The following is a 16,207-nucleotide window of genomic DNA, read 5'->3' on the forward strand; positions in this document are numbered from 1 at the left end:
TTGCCTGTTAGGCATATTCCAGCTTAATTTTCTTTCATAGCACTTAATCATCTCCAGTGTCATATGTTACACTTATTTATTTGTTTGTTTGTATAACTCTCCTGGTAAAATGTTAAGTCCATTAGATGGGATCTGTGTCTAGTTGTTTTTTCCATATCCTTCTCATATTTAATAATGTTTGCCATAGACTAGTGCTTGAAATAAATATTTGTTCAATGAATAAACAAGGTCATTGATCAAGGCCTATCTTCATATTGAACAAGTCTGTCTGATGAAAATGTAGTGGAAAGATTCTGGTCTGGAAGTTCAAAAATGTATTCTGGGAGCTCTTTAATTTGGGGCAAATTCTTTCACTTCTCTGTGCTGAAGTTTCTTGCTGTGAAGGAGTATTAAAATTTACTCTTAAAAGATAGTTGAGAGATTAAATGAAATTTACGAGAAAGCAAAAAACAAAACCCTGGAAATCTGAAACCAATAATAATACATGGAACATATCTGTGTGTCCAAAGCATTATGTACATTAACGCTTGTCCTTTTAACAACCTCAAGAGGTAAGCACTACTATCTCTCCCACCTTACAAATGAGGAAACTTCAGACTCAGAGACTCAGGCAAGATAACCCAGTTAAGTAGAGGAGGCAGAATTCAGCTTTGGTTGACTTGATCCCAACTTGTATTTGATTCCTCTTGCAGATGAATGCTTCTACAATTAAACATGAAGGGTAAGGTTCTTCTATCTTTCCTCCTTTCCTGGCAAACTCGGGTCCTAAGATTTGCATCACAGGATACTGTAGCCAAAGTCATGATCTCCTCCTTAGAGCATTCCCCTTAAATCCCCTTTTTTTTTATTGCCCTGGGGCTCAGACTACACATTTAAGAAAGAAAAGAAATGCAGTAGCCTTGTTGTTTCTCAGTCTCTAAGTCCTGCCAGTTTAATACACATGGCTTTCTCTCTTTGAACTGCCTCTGCCTTAGTTTGGGCCCCTAAAAATCTCTCCTGGACCTTTGGTGTTCCCTCCTAACTAGTCTTATTGCCTCATTTCACATCATCATCTGCACTGTGTCAAAATGATCTGCCAGTAACTCAGATCTTACCATGTCACTCCCTCTTTCTTTGTCGATGGTCCAAGTTATCCAGCAGAATAGACACATACTCTAAGACTTAGTGGACTTAGCCTCTTGTCTTCCTTCTCAACCTCAACTCTACTCATTTCCTGCCTGGCAATATTTCACTGCTTACCATTCTCCTCACCTGGAAGGGGATTCCACTTCTTGGGTGTATTTACTCAAGGTCTTTCTTCATCCTGGAACACTACTGCACACATTTAGCTCATAACTCATTTTCATCCACTGGGATTTCTCTCGGGCGTCACTGTTTCCAGGAAGTCCTCCCTAATCCTACAGCTGAACTGGGTGCCCTTCTTTTCTGCTCTTAGTAGCCTCTATTTACGCATTATGTCAATGAAAAAAGTGAAGCTCTGGGTTGCAGGGGATCTTACCAAAGCTGTCCATAAATGAGAATAATAGGGTCTCCACAGGATTATTGTAAGGGTTAAATGAGTTAATGTGAAATGCTTAGAATAGTGCATATAGTAACATTACACACAGGAAGCTCTTGAAATGTGTTCCATGTTGTCTTAATATCTCTGGAAACCTGCACTACATCTGGCACACAGGAGGCATTAAAGGAAATATTTGCTTACTTTGAGAAACCAAATTGTCTATACAGTTAATGTTGTTTAAAACTCTGTAATGAATTCTTAGCAGCTTCATTCTGTGTCCTTAAAGTAAAGGGAAAAGTGACATGAAAAATTTTCCATTTCAATAAAGGGAACCAGGATTCTTTGGAGAAATAGCTATTTCTAGGTCTGGGATAGGCAATACACAAGATAAGCCTGGGGCATCCTAAAGTGCCAGACAGTAAGGAAGTGCTAAAATAAAGCAAAGTGGAACACACACACACACACACACACACACACACACACACACACGGATGGGGTATGTCAAAGGAACACAGAAGCCAATTTAAAGAGCTTCCAATGATAACTATTGCAACAATTTGAGAATAAAAGAAAACAGTATTAGATTATAACGCAAAGTATAAAATAGATATCCGTGAGTCCACACTGATACACAAAAGTGATTGAATACGTAAATGAATGAGAGAGAATAGACAAATCTCCTATGCAGAAGAATTTCAAACAATTTATGTAAACACGTCATCAAAAAAGTAGAGCAAAACTTCCTACTCCTTGAGTATAGGCCGGGCATTGTTACTTGCTTCCAAAACGTACCATATGGTAAGGGGGTGAATGCAGTTACTTTTTTTTTTTTTTTTTGCCCCCACCACCCTACCCACAGTTACTTTTGAATGGAGAAGCCAGAGAAACACTACCTTAGCCAAGTGATCAAGCTCTACATCAACAGTGATAAGTCATGAATATTGTTCTTTGCTTTTGCAGTCTTACTTCCAAAAATCTATGACCCCAATTTAATCAAGATAAAAATATCAGACATCCCAGTTGAGTGATACGCCACAAAATACTTCATCAGAACTCCTTTAAATTGTTAAGGCCATTAAAAACAAGGGTGAGAACTTCACAGCCACGAGGATCTAAAGAAGGTATCATGATGATATGGACTGTGGTACTCTGGACAGGATCCCGAGACAGGAACAGGACATTAGCTAAACACCAAGGAAATCTGATTAAGCATGGACCATAGTTAACAATCATGTATCAATATATTGGTTTGTTGTAACAAAAGTACCTTACTAAAATGAAATAATAATAGGGAAACTGAGTGTGGCTTATATGGGATCTCTTTGTATCTTAGCAATTTTTCACTAAGTATAAAACTATTCTAAAATAAAAAGTTTATTTTCTTTAAAAAGTATCCATTACATCCATTATATAAAAGCACGCTGCAGGGTGCTTTTTACTCATTAGCTAATTTAATTCTCACAGCAACAGATGAGAATATTGCGTCCCAAGGAAATTAAGAGATTTGCCTTAAGTCACACAGTTAATAAAGCTCAGAACCAGGATTCAAATCTGGGAGTACCTGGCTTCAAATTCATAAGCATGTAATGACACTATATTATACCTCTAGAACAAAAGGATTCTCCCAGAGGAGGTCAGATAGTGAGAGAAGGCAGTGGATGTCTTCATGGAAGATGGGTTGGGGATGTAAGTGTTTAGCGGGTCATAGATAGTCACACATTTCTGATATCCTTCTAGAATTCTTGTACTTCTAGAATTCTTGACTATCTAGTGTCCTGATTGCAAGTTATAGCTTTGAAATAACTACTTAGTTTCTCTCTTTTTTCTTTTTTTTTTTTTTTGAGACAGGGTCTCACTCTGTCCTTCAAGCTGGAGTACAGTGGACCAATCACAGCTCACTGCAGCCTCAACCCCCTGGGCTCAGGCAAACCTTCCACCTCAGCCTCCCAAGTAGCCGAGACTACAGGTGCATGCCACTACACCTGACTAATTTTGTATTTTTTGTAGTGAGGGGGTTTCCACATTCTGCCCAAGCTGGTACGGAACTTCTGGCCTAAACAATCTGTCCTGTCTCAGCCTTACAGGTATGAGCTACTGTGCCTGGTTAACTTCTTAATTTCTTAAGCAACTTCCTCTTCCACTCAAAAAATTAATTTAGAACAATATTTTATTTTTCATTTTGCTTTTGCTGAAGAGAGGGCTTTCACTGCATTTTTGGCTTGGTAACTTATACTTAGGGGAAGCCCTTCTTGCTGTGCCAGAGTCCTCCTGAGCCCAGCCGGGCTGTTGAAATGATTTGATTTAGTGTTGCATTGTTCAGAAATAAAAGAAGAAAAAAGGAGGAAAGGGGAACTTTTTCTTTCTAACATCAATATGGAGCTTTATTTATACTCTCCATTGAAGAATTGATCATCTGTTTTTTAAATATTTAAAAATGAAACTTGGAGAAGAAATCAGTTTCCTAATCAGTTTTGCTTATTCTTCCCTGGTAGACTCACAATGTGTTATCAGGGTTTTTCTTTTCCTTTCACATCTTCTGGACTTCTGGCATGAGTTTTACCACATGGGGTGAAGTGAACAAAACTAGTCACTATACACACATGTAACCCAAGATTTGGTTTCCAGCATACATTTATTGAATCAGCGTATGACTCTGTGTGTATGCAGTGAGAAAGAATGAACACATCTGAATACTGTGCTGGAGCCAATCCACGGACCACGTGGCCTTGCATTTGATCACAAGGGAAGGGAACTCCTGCGCGTGCCCGTGGTGCCATCCTTGACCTCCCCAGAGTTCCTGCCACTTAACAGCCTGTTCAGCTGTCCCTCTCACATTTCAAACCAACAGGCTCCATGCCTTTTTCCCCTTATCCGTCTCTGTCCTCCCAGTTTCTGTCAATAGCTCCAATGCCTCTGTGGTTATCCTGTGGAGATCTTCAGAACTGTCTTGGACTTATCTCCTTGAAGCACTCCATTTCTCTATTCAATTGCCAACTCCCGTAGATTCGATCTGTTGTTTCTCAACCCCCGCATTCCCTCTCCTCTCCATTCCCACTGCTTCTACCTTTTTCAGGTCCTCATTATTTCTTACCCAGGCCTTTTCAATGATCTCCTAATTAGTCTCCTCACCTCCAGTCTCTCTCATCTATAATCTATCTTCCATCCTTCCACTGGCTTAATTTCCCTGAAGTATAGCTCTAATCATGTAACCCCACTGCTAAAAAACTTAAATGGCTCCCCACTGCCTCCAGGATAAACGCCAAAGTCCTTAGCTTAGCGTTCAAGGCCCTTCACCATCTGGCCCTAAGCAATCTTTCCAGACTTCTCACCTATTACGACCCTACATGAATTTCCTATTCCAGCCAAATTGGTCCACTCATTACTGCATGCATGTGCCATCTCTGATTATGGAGCTCTGCTCAAGCAGTTTCTCTTGCGTGGATAGTTGTATTCACTCCTCTCTCTTTCCCATGAAAGGTGATGTCCTACCTAATCACAAGTTTATTCCAGGGAGTCCAGCCTTACCTAATTCCCTGTATCATTAATTTTGCCTTTTATTCTCACCATTTCAGAACACGTTCTATAGTTCCACCTCAACTCTCTTTACTACAGGCCTCTCAAAGACAATAACAGGGCTTACATGTTTAGTGAATTGGCTCTATCAGTCTTGACTTGAAAATTCAACTGTGAGTTGAATCTGATTGCTCTCCTTGAAATGCACTCAGCTTCATCCTTTTCCTCTGACAAGAAAAGGTCAGCATCAAGCACATCTTTCTCCTTTCTTGTCTTTTACATTGGGCTTTCTCCTAGGAAGGCTTCACAGTTTCTTTCACAAATAGGCTTCCACACTTACAAGTGACTTCATCCATTAGTATCTCAGATGTGCCTAGAGGAGTCTGAATGTCAGTGGCGAGTTTTAAACTATCTTAAATGGGAGGGCCTTCACTCCCTTTCCCTGCCTCCTACCTTTTGCTGACACCCACTTCCCACACTTTTAAATCTGATTCCGGTAAATCTCTACCACAATGATTTAAAAATACAGTGAGCATAAGAATCATCTGAAGAACTTGTTGAATATGTAGATTCCCAAGTCCTATCACCAGAGATCTGGAATAAGTAGGTGTGGACTGTGGCCTAAGAATATGTGTTTTTAACCAGCTCCCAGCATGATTCCGAGCATGTCTGAGGACCACACTTTGAAAATCACTACATTACAGTCTGGTCCTGCATTACTGCCCTCCTCACATCCTGGGAGTAACCTGGACCATTTCCTATTTCTGCCATTTTCCCTGAACATTCCAACCTTTGTGCTTTGGCTCCAGATCTGCTTCAACAGCAATGATTTTCTTTTGCATTTCCATCTCTCAAAATTCCACCCACCTACATGAATGAATGCCTTATGAGGGCAGAGGCTTCTATCCATGTTGCTCACTGTGGAACTCAAGCACCTAGAATAGTGCCTGACACACAAGAGATGCTAAAAAGTATCTGTTAAATCAAAAAATGAATCCATCAAGAGGGAATTCAAATGTCACTGCTTCCTTGAAGCAGTCTTTAATCACTACCAAGATAATTAGCTCCATCTTCTCAATCTCAGCACCTTTTTCCTTGTACTTTATCCCACGGCTTGGTAATCTTTTTCTATAAAGTGGCCAGATAAATATGTTAGGCTTTGAGAGACATACAGACTCTGTTGCAACCACTCAACCCTGTTGTAGTGGAAAAGTAGCCAAAGACAATGTCTAAACCAGTGGGAATGACTGGGTTCCAATAAAACTTTATTTACAAAAAACAGGCAGGTAGTGGGATGGATTTGGCCCACAGGCTGTAGTTTGATGATGTCTGCTCTATTCATTTGTATGTGAAAGCTTATGTCCTTGGCTAGATTGCCAGATTCTAAATTCCTTGAGATAGGGAAAGAATCTTATTAGAGTACAAATGTGTGTATGAATATTTATATATGTATATGTGCATTTATATAAGCATATACATACATTAAACACATTTATATATGCACGTACATATGTAAAATATTTATATATGCACGTACATACATAAAATACATGTATATATGCATATACATATATAAAACACATTTATATATGTACATACATATACAAAACACACATACACATATATACACATATACATACACACACTGAGTGGTTGTGGACAAATTATTTAGATTCTCTGATCCTCAGCTTTCTCGTCGCTAAAACCTCATTATAAGATATTGTAGATGAAGTGCCTGGCATAGTGCCTAGCCTGTAACACATGCTCAATAAGTTTCACTTTCCTCTCTCTATTTTCTTAAAACAGCACTGCCACCCCCTATACAATGCACTCAGCAAACATGTATTGTGGGCCTATGATGTCACAGAACCACGCTTGAAACTCAGTGAAGTTCTGAGGTAAACGAGAAGAATGTGGCTGAAAAGATGCCATTCTTTATCAGGATTCCGAGACACATGTTTTAGTCCCAGCTCCTCTCACTGCCTCCCCAGTACACTAACCTCCTAGTATGCTAACTTCCCCAGTCTTGCAGACAACCACTCACACCTTCTTCATTTTCCTCTCACCTCTCATATCCTCTGCTCACTCCCTCACCCTATTAGCTGATAACCTCACCTCATACTCAATGGAAAATAGAAGTCCCCCAGCATTCCATCACCTTCCTGCACCAATTCTACAAAAGCACCCTCAGCTCTCTGTATCTGTGCCCACTGCCTTTCCTCCTGCTCCCATGCTCACTCATTTCTACCTCCATCAAAGGCAAACCCCACCACTCACGCTCTGCGTCTCCTCCTTTCTCCCTTGCTAAGGACTTCAGTTATTTACACATTATCTCTCACTTCCGCGACATCCATCGTCCACCGTGTCCTTATAGTACCCATTTAAAAGCAAAACAACAAACAAACGACAGACGAAAACCTTTCCTCACCCCCACATTAACTCCACCTCTTGCTCCATGTCTCTACAACTTTTCAGCCAAATTTCTCAAACGATTTGCTCCTATTATTTTCACACTGAAGCAAAGTACTTCCATTACTTTTTTGTTTTGGGGGGAAATAAAAGCAAAAAGATACAGAAATGTAAAGAAGCAAAGATTCATATACCCACCTTCACAATTCACAAATGACAGTAGTTTGTCTTTTTAGCTGCCAAATTTTAAAACAAACGAAGCCCTACAGACAGACGCAACTGCAATTCCCTTCCACATTCACATTTTTAACCCATCTCAAGCTAGCTTCCACACCTCTCCCAAGGACACCAGTGCCTTCCCTGTTGCCAAATCCAATGGACATCTCTCTGCCTTCACTTTACCTCTCAGCAGGACTCCAGAGCTGACGACTGCCTCCTTCTTGGATTGCTCTCTCCTCTTACCATCAGCATTTCATTCCTCCTGGCTTCCCTCTTACTTCACTGGCCTCTGCTTCTCTGTCTCCTTGGCTGGCTTCTCCTCCTCTTCTGAACCCTTGGGCCCTGGGCACTTGTGTTCTATCTATATGTTCTCCTAGAGTGAGCTCACTGTGGCTTTAAGTATCATAGAAATGCTAATGATTCCCAAGTTTATATTTCCTGCATAGACCCTGAACTCTAAATATTATTTGGTCTTCTAATTGGGGTCTCTAATTTAATATGCCTTTGGCGAAGCTCTTTATACCCCACCCATACCAGTTCCTCTCCCACTCTTCCTCATCTCCGTAAAAAGCACCTCTTGCTTAAGAAAACCACCTTGGGGTCATCCTTGATTTCCCTTTTTCACATTCTCTGTGCCCCAATTTAATCTCTTATTAAGGTCTATTCATTAAACTTCACAAATCTATCTCCACTTTAGTTTACTTCACTTTGTAGAGTTGGGGTCTCGCTCTGTCACCCAGGCTAGAATGCAATGATACGGTCATGGCTCACTGCATCCTCGAACTCCTGAGCTCAAGCAGTGCACCTGCCTCCGCCTCCCAAGTAGCTGGGATTACAGGCATGAGCCACCAATCCCACCTCCTATCTCTACTTTAACTTCATTAACTTCTTTGAAATAACCTCTTTCTCTTGCATCATCAATCTCCCTTTCTATTAGACCACTACCATTGCTCAGCAGACATGCTCTCATGTCTCCCTTCTTAAAAGCAAACCAAAGACCATCTGTTGATTGCAGTAGTTCCTAACTGGTCCTTTACTTATGCTCTAGACCTTTGAAAATCTGTGTTCCACCCACAGCCACAGTGACCACCAAATAGATAGAAATCTAATTGTGCCCCTTCCATGCTTGAAACCTATCCTGTTGCTTCCAATTTGTCTATGAAAAATAACAAAACAAAACAAAAACAAGCTTCTGTCAACCTCCCTTGCCCAACTAAGGCCACTCAGTCTTCTGGCTTGTGATGTTGCATCCACATGGATCTTCTTGCTGTTGATTACACCCAGCAAGCTGTTTCCCACTGCCCGACCTTTGCATTTGCATGAAATGCTCTTCATCAGCTCAGCTCTTTCCATGACTGCCTCATTCTATCCTTCAGGGCTCAACTTAATCATACCTAAAATAATATCTCCTCCATAAATGCTCCATTACTCTATTTTATATCACATTCCTTTTTTTGTAGACATAATTGCAACGAATTTTCTTTGTTTATTAATTTCCATTTTTTTTTTCTTTCTAATTTATTGTCTGTTTCCCCCCAAGGAATGTAAGCTCCATGAGGGCAAGACCTTTTCTTGTTCACTCTGTATCCCTAAAACGTAGTATAATGCCTAGCATATAGTAAAAGTTCCATAGATATTGCTTAATGAACAAATGACACATTTCCATCTTCATTCATCCCTCTACTTGCTTTTCCATATATTTAGAATGCCTTTTCTCTTTGACCACCTGGCAAAGGCGATTTATCATCTGAATCCAGCCTACAGAGCAAATCCTCTGAGTTGCTATACCCCAGAAATTGGTCATTCGCGGCTCTATGTTCCCACCTCTTTCACAACACTAGTGATGATAACAATCACTGATTCTTTTAAAGCATTTACTCTGCCAGGTACAGTGTCAAGTGTTTTAAAAATATTATCTAACTCACCTTACACAACTACACTAGGAGACAGAAACTATGTCCTCCATTTTATAGATGGCAAAACTAAGCCCTAGAGAAGGTAAGTAATTTGCCTAATATCACAAAATTAGATGAAACAGGAAATTCAAACCCAGTGTATCTAATTCCAAAGGCCACAGTCTTTAGTACTGAGCTATATCTTATACCTTATTGCATTATAATTTCTTATATGTCTGCCAGGTGCAGTAGCTCATGCTTGTAATCCCAGCACTTTGGGAGGCCGAGGCGGGCAGATCGCCTGAGGTCAGGAGTTCAAGACCAGCCTGACCAACATGGAGAAACCCCGTCTCTCCTAAAAATACAAAATTACTTGAGTGTGATGGCAGTGTGCACCTGTAGTCCCAGCTACTTGGGAGGCTGAGGCAGGAGAATCACTTGAGCCCAGGAGGTGGAGGTTGCAGTGAGCCAAGATCATGCCATTGCACTCCAGCCTGGGCAACAGGAGCAAAACTCCATCTCAAAAACAACAACAATAATAAAAATGTCTTATATGTCTCTCACCACACCTTCTTGAGAGCAAAGAGTTTTACACAGCTCTCTTCATCCCCAGGATCTAGCGCCCTACTAGGCACAGAATTGTTATTTAAGAAATATTTGTGGAAAAACAGATCTGTCACCCACCAGTTTGTCTGAACACTTTATGAACCTATTAATAAATATGTTTAAAGCCCAAAAGGAAAAGAACAAAGAAATCTGGGTGGAAGGCTCTAGGAAGTAGGTACACAAAACAGTTAAGGAGGCTAAGTTTGGGGAGTTTCACACTTGATGTTTTTCACACCAAAGACAATACCAAGGTCACTGCCAAAGAAGACAGACATTATGTAATTAGGGAACACGGTGCCAGCAATTACTCCAGAAGCTATTTTAAATGGAAACATGCCGGTGTTTGCTCATGTCCCTGCTCACACAAACAAAAGGCCTACATCTTGGAAACTGTTTTGCTTTATTTGCAATAGCTCAAGTCATTCTTCGCTTGGCAGCTACTGGCACAATCTCACTGGAAGCATTGCTTGGACCCCAGCTTTTGCTGTGGACTGTTAAAAGCAAATGAGAAGGTGAATGAGATTCCTGGTTTAGGTTTGGGGGCATGGCACTCAGACAGGCATCGTGAGAGGAAGGAGCCCACAGGCTCCTGCCTGCTGGGGCATGACCCATTTCTGCGGATGGTGCAAATGGAGCCTCTCTGGAGTCTCTCCCGGAACACCTGCAGAGCCAGGCTAGACCAGGGCTGTGCCTCTCATTTCTGTGCCAGGCTTATTATATTTTCTCCTTTGCTCCTGACACAAATTGGTATTCCCACATTGTATAGGAGAAAACAGAAGCTCAAAGGCATACATAATTTGTCAAAATGATACAACCAGTGGCTGAGCACAACTTTAGGCACTGGTTTGTCTGACTACAAAATCTAAACTTTTTTTTTTTCAATCACATGATCCATTAAGCTCGCACTTCGCTTCTGCCGTGTTAGCATCCTTGCTATTCCTCAGTCCCCCAGCAGCCTCTGCCCTAGACCTTCACACTTGCTGCTTCCTTTTGCCTGACTAGCCCTTCTCCCAGATTCTGCACATTCCACTTTATTCCTACCTTCAAGTTCTACTCACACATCACCTTCTTATATAATAAGGCTGGCACAGAGCCTCCACATCTCACTCCTACCTTTTTTCTGTCTTGGGTTTCCTCCACCAAACCTACTATTAGTTAATAATCAATATGTTTAATGGAGAAAAACCAAGAAAGAAAAAAGATAAGAGATACAGAGCTGCACTGCTTTTTTGTTAAGATTTATTTTTTTTAATTGACAAATAAAAATTGCATATATTTATGCTACACAACATGATGTTTTGAAATATGTATACATTGTGGAACTGTCAAATTAAACTATTTAACATATGCATTACTTCACATATTCATCATTTTATTTGTGGTGAGAACACTTAAGACCTATTCCCCTAGCCATTTTAAAGTATACATTGTTATTAATTACAGCTTCCATATTGTATAGTAGACCTCTTGAATTTATTACTCCTGTTTAGCTGAAATTTGTGTTCTTTGACGAGTATCTCTCCAACCCTCTCTTCCTAGCCCCTGCCCTGCAATCCCTGGTGACCACCATTCTGCTCTCTGCTTCCATGAGTTCCACTTTTTTAGGTTCCACATATAAGTGAGATGATGTGGTATTTGTCTTCCTGTGCCTGGCTCATTTCATGTACCATAATGTTTTCCAGGTTCACCCATGTTGTCGCACGTGACAGAATTTCCTTCTTTTTTAATGCTGAATAGCATTCCGTTCTGTATGTTTTCTTTATTCATTAGACCCACCATAAACACCTATGTCGATTCCATATTTTGGCTATTGTGAATACTGCTACGATAAACATAGATTTCAATTCTTTTGGCTGCAAACCCAGTAGCAGGATCGCTGGGTCATATGGTAGTTCAATTGTTAATCTTTTGAGGAACCTCCATACTTTTTTCCATAATGACTGTACTAATTTTCATTCCCACCAACAGTGAATAAGGGTTCCCTTTTCTCCATTTCCAACACTCATGTTTCATCTGTTTGATAATAGTCAAATTAACAGGTGTGAGTCGATATCTCATTTTGGTTTTAATTTGCATTTCTCTGATGTTTAGTCATGTTACTTTTGGTTTTGATATTGTTTTTGTTTATTGTCTTCCTAAACGAGAATGTAAGCTTCATGAAATCAGTGACTTTATCTTTTGTTCATTGATATGTATCTAGAACCTAAAACAGTGTCAGGCACATAGCTAATATTCAACAAATATATACTAAGCAAAGGAATAATTTCAACATCCAAGCATTTTGGACATAAGCAGACCCAGAACATCGGTATGAAGTTAATGCTTCTGGGGGAAAGTTTTTGAGAAACAAAAGTCATGTCAAATTGCTGGCAATACCGAACAGTATAGAGAAAGGGTAGGCTGGGGCCAGATTGTCTAGGTTCAAATGCTAGCCTCTCCCCTTATTAGCTCTGTCACCTTGGGCAAGGAATCTAACCTGTCTATGCCTCAGTTTCCTCATTTATCAAATAGGTTTGATCATAGTATTTTTTCTCATAGTGCTGTTTTAAGGATTAATGAGTAATTATGTACAAAATATTTAAAACAATGCTCAGCACATCATAAGTGACATATAATTATTTGCTTTTATTATCATTATCTATTTACTATCAGTTACTTTGAACAATATTGCTGTAAAATTTTCCCATGGAGGAACTGAAACCAAGGTATATCTCTCTTTAGGCACCTAGAAAACCACTCAACTGTGCTGTAATTATTGTTTAAAAAAAAAGACAAAGAAAAGAAAGAAAAACAAAATAAGCAAAGCAAAACAAAAACAGCTAAAATCAAACAAAAAAAAATGCCTTGTTAGTTCTGGGTTAAAAATCATGCCCTGTAGCCATATGTGCACTTAGACACTGATTATAAAAGGCAATTTTGACTTCCCCTGAAATATTAAAAGGGTGAAAAATTATAGTGCAGTGATGCTAGAATAATTTGATTTATTTAGGAAGAAAGGGGAGCTTTATTAGCTTATTACCATCATGGCTGTCCTCTTCACTTCTTCAGAACCAAGAATATGGTTGGTGTTAAAACCTCAGAGCAACATATAGTATTTGAAGCAAGGTATTTATTTGTATCAGCTGAATCCTGAAAGTCATCTCAATAGTCATCTTGTTTCAGAAGGTGAAAAGAACTAGAAAGGTCTGTCAGATTGCTGATGTCTGCCCCTGGGCTACCATGCCTGACAGATGTCTGAAAGGGGTTTCCAGTTACCATTTATTGCTCCTTTGTTCTTTCCTTCAACAAATATTCAAGGATCATCTTTTTCGTGCCAAGCCTTGAGCACAATAATAGATTTCCTACTAGAAAGTACAATTCTCTCTCTTTTCCTCCACTCCTACCTTTCTTCTAATCATCCGTTTATCTACTGAAGATTCCCTAAGCAAGATACACCAGGGCCTGTAGCTAGGTGCTAGGACTTAGTGTTGAATACATAAGCCATTTCACTCGTATGGACTCTTTCTTGCTCCAAAAAGGATGTAAGACAGGATGAATTCATAGAAACAAGTAAGTGCATTGAAGTTTGACTGCTTACACAGACTGGAGTGGGGGCACGTAGAAAAGACTGTGTTTTAAGTGAAGGTGAGAGGTGAAACTTCGGGAAAAACACTGCAGACATGATACTGGGACCAATGAGGAAGATTTCTGCCTAGATATAGTATGAGGTTAGACTTTTTTCCGGAGGACAACTTAGTAAGTCCATATTAATGTACACATTAACATGTAAGAGTGGAGAAAGGAGATGGGATACAGGAAACGATAACAAAGAAGGAAAAGAAGATTATACAGAAGATATTATGAGATGTAAGACTGGAGACCTTGAATCTTGAAATTCACTCGCACAGGAATGCATATTCACACCCCCAGAAGTCAGCTGCCACTTCAAATTTTTCTAAAGCTTGATCTCTCACTTGATAGTTGTTTAATCAGTAGTGGCAGCTACTGCTTATACAATGACAAGTTGAGAACAATAAAACCATATTACTCTGATCTTGTCATCTGATTGCTCAGAAACCTCTAACGCCTGCCAATTTCCTACAGAATGAAATTCTTCATCATAATTTTCCGAGTCCCTCATGCGGTCCTTCTCTCCGCTCCTGCCGCTCCTTTCATGCAGCTAGCTTACAAAGCACTGGTTGGGCTCCTTGAACACCACCTTCTGTTTCCTCAATCTGAGCCTTGCTCATTGAATAGCTTTTACCGGAATGCTTTCCCCATCACCTGGATCTATTGAAATGCTACTGTTGCTTCAAGTCCAGCTGCAGGCAAGCTAGTCATTTATTCATCCGTGTACTCAAGAATTATTTATCAAGTGCCCTACTAAGTGTCATGCTTTGGTAATATCAAGATAAATGAGAAATAGGTTCTTGATCAAAACGTTCAAAGCCTTAGTCAAAGGTTGGGGACTTGAAGGAGGAAGGAAAACAAATGTTAAGTTTGAGATATTATTATTTTGATTTTTCTAGCCAGTTAAAATAGGCTTTGTTTTCAAGGCCTCTAGCACTGGGTAAGACATACAGTAGGTGCCATTTACTTATTTTTTTGTTTGTTTCTTTCCTTTATTTCCTTTTTTAGAGACAGGGTCTTGCTCTGTTGCCCAGGCTGGAGTACAGTGGTGCAGTCATACCTCATTGCAGCCTCAGACTCCTGAGCTCAAACAATCCTCCTGCCTCAGCCAGATTTAATTCTCTTATTGTTTACTTGTATGTCTATTATTGCACTTAGTAATTTGCATTCATGATCCTTTTATTTTTCTTTGTTATTTCTGTTTTCTCTACCAGAGAGCAAAGGTGCTGATCTAACTGCTTCTGAATACTGCTATGCACAGTGTCTTCCACACAGTAGGTATCATAGATGTCTCCTGAAAATAAGTGAACTGAAATGGGGGAGAGAGTAGGTGAAAGGTGGGGGGAAAAGAAAGGCTGATAGGCCAAAGTTGTCTCATTAATTTCAGTCTGAGTGTTTTAGACCCTACTGTTTCCTCCAGGTTACTAAAGCAAATTTATCTGAGCAAATAAGCTTTCATATTTGCATTTCTTTGAACCCTAATTTGACATGCAAATAGGCCACTAACTAGAACTCAGCTTCAATTGGCAGTGTTTAAACAGAAATCCTCATAGCTATTCAGAAACCTGTGCATAAAAGGAAGTTAGCACTAGCCAGTGTAGGTAACAGTGGCAGCCAGAACAGCTAAGGGGCCACGTTCTCCACAGTCTTTTCTGCAGTTTCCTATACGCCTCTTCCGGGGTCGTCTCTGAAACATAGACAAGAGCTGAAAGCAGCTTAGAGGCCTTAAAGGCCACTTGGTTCAACTTTCTCAGCCCCTCAGCTGGAATCCTCTCACTAATAGCATCCAGCCTCTGTCGTCACACCACCAGTGACACGTTGCTCATTACCTCTGAAGGGTGCTTTCACGGTCTGAAAGGCCTTTCTTATATTGAGCATAGAATTGGACTCTTTTTTACCTTCATTCCCACTGGAGCCAAAGAGAACTAGATTGCTTTTCTTCATAAAACAGCACTTCAGATGTTTGAATATAGCAATCTGAATCTTCTTGCTAAACTTAATATCATTGTCATCATATCATCATCTTTAGCCTTTAGTGATTCTCAGTGATCTCACACCATTTTCTTACATTATTGGTCTTGTTTTTGTTTTACCAGAATCCACTGTGCTGGTCTTGCTGGCTTTTGCATGTCACTCTCTTCTGAATAGTTGGTGATCGTATCACTCAAGTCTCAACTCCAATGTCACCTCTTCAGAGATGCCTTCTCTGACCATGCTAGCTAAAATAGAAATACTCCATGCCACCTCCCCCTACCTATTCTAGATACTCTTTCCCACATAATTCCATGTTTTAAAAACAGAGCTCACAACTGTCTAAAATGTCTGAAGAGTCTGACTCCTTTTCTTCATGTGTGACTTCTGACAGCTTTTAAGCCTCACAGCTAGTACCCCTGCTTCTGCCCCACATCTGGGAAAGCTGATAAGCAAGCTGTGGTGTGCTCCACTTTGGTGTCAG

The 16,207-nt window shown here is 40.1% G+C and overlaps 1 protein-coding gene across 3 annotated transcripts in view; it reads right to left on the reverse strand.

The window, feature by feature from the left end:
- DAB1 (DAB adaptor protein 1) overlaps positions 1 to 16,207 on the reverse strand; it is a 1,258,287-nt gene that overhangs the window by 524,326 nt on the left and 717,754 nt on the right. The window lies entirely within an intron of this gene.

This window comes from Aotus nancymaae, unplaced genomic scaffold, assembly GCF_030222135.1.
Source record: "Aotus nancymaae isolate 86718 unplaced genomic scaffold, 86718_ANA_hifiasm-v0.15.2.pri h1tg000007l, whole genome shotgun sequence".
In the NCBI taxonomy this organism is placed as follows: Eukaryota; Metazoa; Chordata; class Mammalia; order Primates; family Aotidae; genus Aotus; species Aotus nancymaae.